The following is a 4,898-nucleotide window of genomic DNA, read 5'->3' on the forward strand; positions in this document are numbered from 1 at the left end:
TGTTTTGGTTTGTGAAACCCGCCCACTGCCAGTTTACCCAATTGTATTTCGGGACCCCGGGTTGCCAGTTGGCGGAAAACAGTGTATTTCATTTAATTCATGGTCAAGTGCACTCTTTCCTGTTGGTGTTGTCAATCTGGCAACCTGCTTGTGCGTCAAGTCTGAGGAGGAGGGGCCGGGTGAAAAAAACCCTCTCCAATATTTTGAATTTGGACTGCAATACCTAGTTCAACCACTCGGTGTCAATCCTACATACAGCACCTTTAAGAAAGTGCTGTCACTTTAAAGGTCCCATATGGTACACCTTTCTGGAGTTTTATTTGAGGTTTTGATGTCCTTAAGAATATATATTTGCGGTATAAGTACCACAGAGTTGCCAGGTCCGGGTATTGCGACCTTGGGCTTCTTTTTTTGTAAAATTGCGTGAAAAAATCCCGGGTCGCGGGTTGCGGTTATTTGGGTTTATTTTAAAAAACATGGTTGCTTGTTAGGAAAACCTGACAAGCAACTTCGTTTCTTTTCATTTATGTTCACTGTATTCTCCAATGCATTGATTGACACTCTGTCTGCTCACAGTTAATAGCCAATCAGTGCAAAAATATAAGTGCTGTAGTAGCGTAATTTGCCAAATATTCCGCCCCCTCCGCACGCGCCTTCTTTTTGAACGTGGTTTTTCTTCAATGAGGGTGACGCTATAATCCAAGCGATGATAGTAGACGTAGAGGAGTGGGATGACTTTTTTCCTTTGTAAGGTAGCCTAATTTTTAATTTTTACAATGTTTTTGTAATGTTTTTTGTTTTTTAACAGCCCGTGATAATTAATACAAGTAGGCCTATACTAATACTAAGAGTAGATTTGGTTAGAATAGCCTCATAGCTATGTTACAGCTCCCCTTTGACGCTCTTGTGTTTTTCTCCTTTTCCATCCTATTCTGCTCACAGGTGATTGGAGATGAGTTTTGTTCCTGCTTTGTTGCAGTTTGCTGATTTTTGTAAAATAACTTATGTTTTTGCTTTTCAGATAAAAGGATAGTTTCAGTTTAATATGTTGCGGGCTCATTTGTTGGTAATAAATAATATTGATAATAAATTATCAAAAATATTGGGGTTGTTTTGGGCTTGTTTTTGAAGCTGCGGTTGCTTATTTGTCTCGCGATATATATATACATTTTTCTTTTGTGAAAGGGCAATGTATGTGGGAGAAAGAAAAAGAAAACTTAAGGAACTGAAATTAAGGAACCAAAATCAGAATTTGTCAAATGACATACTATTTCCATTCTTACTCCAGACAAATCTAAATTAGAATGCACTATAATGTGATATGAATAATAAAACTATTCTGTGACATCCAGTGAGAGTTATTTATGTCTTTAAACACAGTTGTTTGTTAAATTTAAGCTCTCTGATGGCTTACTCCTCATTAATTCTACTGTACATGAACATCTTTGAATAAAAGTAAAATAAAACATTCTTGCACAGTGTTACATCTCGAAGAAAGAAAGAAAGAAAAACGCCTAGCAACAGCAGGCAAAAGACAACTGCAGTAAAAAAAAAAAAAAGACATCCTCACTTACACCGAGTTTCATCATCGACACCCCTCCCAACACCCCCCAAAACCCTATTGATCTTTTCTGGAGTCCTGTGCTGTTAGAGCTCTGCATCCAGATAACACTGTACTTAAGGACTCTTTCAGGGACTGTAATTTCTGCAGAGATGGCATAAGAATTGGAAGATACGAGGAGCACCTCCTCCACTCATTAAAGACTTTCTTTAGGTTGCATCAACTCCTGTCCTAGCAAAGCTTCAGCCAATAAGTGGCTCATGAGCTCATGTTAAATAGAAATACCACTCAAAGCCTGTATCACAGGTAAAAGGGAGGCTGGATTTACAGAAGGCATGTGATAGACCATACATCTTTCAAAAGAAAGCCGCTATCTAAACCCCTGCTGCTCGATGAAGGTGCTCATCTGTTCTTGTTACCTGCTCTGGCAGGTGAAATTACATATGAATAGATGGGGTTTATGACACAAAAGGGCATCCTTATATATGCAAGGCAGATTTAGGTCTGCCCAAGCTATTGTTGATTAAGTCAAAAGATATTTTACACAAACTTGTCCAAATACATAAATGTGTACTATACAAAAAAAGCAAAGATTCTGTACAGCACTTCATTCAAAATCCTCTTAAACTGGGAAAAATTCAATATCATCAAACACAAATATGATGATATGTTAGCTGTTAGGCAAACAAATGGACACGATAAAACCACATTGCCATACATTCAGACAAGGTTCAACTATATAATTTTTTTTACCATGCACATGAGGTCAGGGCAAGTTAAATTTTAAAATGTATTAAACTTAATTACACAACTGGGCATGTTATCAATGTGTGTTTAATGAACGCTGTCTTTGTTTTTCAGGGCAATAATGCTGGAAATTTGCAACAGCTTTTGTTTTGTAACCAGGACATAGCAATACCATACAGTGAGTGCAATGCCATATCAAAGCTGTGTCCAAACATTTAACTGCAATACTGTAAAAATAAATCAGAAGTAAAATGTTACATGCTTCTTTCCTAAAGTACAGACAGGGTATAAAGTCATGGGTAATGCACTATATTCAAAAAGCTTTTACAGTGTCACTCTAACCTTCAGCTCAATACGGATCACATATGCTCATGGCAGTCAGGACTCAGGAGTGCTCTTGATGCTTAGAATTGTGGTCAACAAAAACCTGCTCCTGCTTTATGCGTATTGTAACATAAGAGCATGCAAATTCAGAAAAGGAGCCTTAGATCAATCTTAAGACAGTGGTCAAAGTTTATCAGGAATTTACATTTGGCAGAATAAAAAATGACAAATACTCAAGCATTCTAACAGGTCAATGCACATTAACAAACAGCGTTGATTAATACACACGTTTATTACTAAACATCTCGCAAATGAGATCACACTAAAAGTCATCTGCTTCTGAATGTCATACTATATAACAGATACTCATCACACGGACAAATACATAGATCCGGGAACTGATTCCTGAGCTTAGAGGCATGCATGAACCGAGCAGCATTATGATGAATCAGCATCCACGATCCGATTAAAACAAACAAAGCGATACACTTTTTTTTCATGCATAAAGGAACGACATCTGAACAGCGTTCGAACAAATGAAACCTTCTTTCATCCGATTTTTACCTGTCATAGATCTGTGAAGGGAAGACTGGATAATAAAAGATTCCATTCGCCCATTTAGACATGAATATATGAATACAGCATCATTTGATACTGACAAACACATGCGCCCTACCTGGTGCTGAAGCGCACAGCGCCCTTATGATGAAACAGCAGCTTTGTGCTGATGTATGTTGTGTGTATGTGTGTGTGTGCGCGCACACATTTCTGCACATCCCCCTAGCTGTCACTATAATGCCTCTAATTCACAGAGGGAATCCCCATAGGCTGTGCGTCTCTGACTCTGGTCACGCTTATTAAATGTGTTTATGATACACAGCAGCTCGTTTGCATTTTGAATAATAAATGCACGTGCGTTTATACAGCTGTTTCGGGTATATGATAGACTATATATATATATATATATGTATGTGAAGAGAGTGAGTGGAGGCGTGCATGCACACTCAGCACAACAACACTGTCACACAATTGATGTAACAATAATCGAGTAGACTCACCTGTTATAACAGAGGCCTTTCTGTTTGAGCGAGTATTTGTATGTAGAGGATCCAAAGCGTGCTTGAGCGAAATGTGTAAATGTGTTATTGTTGCTCGGATTCGTTTTCTCTTGTACTGAAATCATCAGACGTCATATGATGTTTGATCACGTGGCTTCATTCATGAAGGATCTACGACACCGCTTATTTAAAGGAGCCGTCTGGAATGCAATTTTTAATTATTATTTTTTAAATGATATATTTTTGTTTTTTAGATACCGTATTGTCCCGAATATAAGACGATGTTTTTTTCTTGGAAATACATCTGAAAAAACGCGGTCGTCTTATATTCGGGCCAATACGGTAATTCCTCTTTTATGCTATATGGATTCTTCTAAGTAAAATATCAACGTACCAAAAGCCTTCATGTTTATTATAGGGAAACAAATAATTAGCAGGGAAACAAATAATTTTAATTACGAATATACATATAACCTACATTATAATGCATTCAATATAAAAGTGTGTGCCACACTAGTACGTACGAGTACATGTTAGAAATTTACACCCTTTTAAAAGATTTAGGGGGAAAAAATGCCGTTTTCAAACAGATCTTTGTCCAATATCATATTTTGTTGTTACATAATTCCTCCTTTATGCTAGTTACAGTATATGGATGTTTTTAAGTAACATCTCAGCATAGCATTATTTTATTTGATATAGGGAAACCAATCTTTTTAAATTAAGAATTTAATTATAAAATATAATGTATAAATAAATGTTGAACACCGAGTTACATATAACATTTTACATTAGGTGGAAATGGGCATCCTTTAAATTTTTTATTAATTAATTTATTATTATTATTATATTACTGAAAAATAAATGTTGTTTCACAAGTTGACACTGTTCAGTGTCATATTTTGTGTGTTCTGTTCATATTTCCTTTCAGGCTATTTACCGGTACGTCCCATTTCATAGAGGTTTTATGTATTTTAAAGTGCCACGCCACTTAAATGGGACAAAAAAGAAATACAATCAGTGTTTGTCAAAAATGACATTTTAAATGAGCTTACTCATCGTAAAACACATTGGTTCAATTGGGTACGCAAAACAAATCTTTTATCAAAGGTGTAGTTGGCATAACTCCCTTTTGTGTTCTTAAAGAATCTCAAATCCTCTGCACTGTTTGTGCAATTACACACACGCACACACACGCACACAAGCTG

General features: G+C 36.5%; 1 protein-coding gene across 1 annotated transcript in view; it reads right to left on the bottom strand.

The window, feature by feature from the left end:
• LOC107729585 (transcription factor MafG) overlaps positions 1 to 3,807 on the bottom strand; it is a 12,760-nt gene extending 8,953 nt beyond the window's left edge. Inside the window, exon 1 of the mRNA XM_016540166.1 lies at positions 3,691 to 3,807. The gene's annotated coding sequence lies outside the window, so the exon portion shown is untranslated. The remainder of the gene's footprint in view (positions 1 to 3,690) is intronic.
• Positions 3,808 to 4,898: the final 1,091 nt, after the last annotated feature.

Source organism: Sinocyclocheilus rhinocerous, unplaced genomic scaffold (genome assembly GCF_001515625.1).
Source record: "Sinocyclocheilus rhinocerous isolate Xijiao unplaced genomic scaffold, SAMN03320098_v1.1 scaffold2593, whole genome shotgun sequence".
NCBI classification, from domain to species: Eukaryota; Metazoa; Chordata; class Actinopteri; order Cypriniformes; family Cyprinidae; genus Sinocyclocheilus; species Sinocyclocheilus rhinocerous.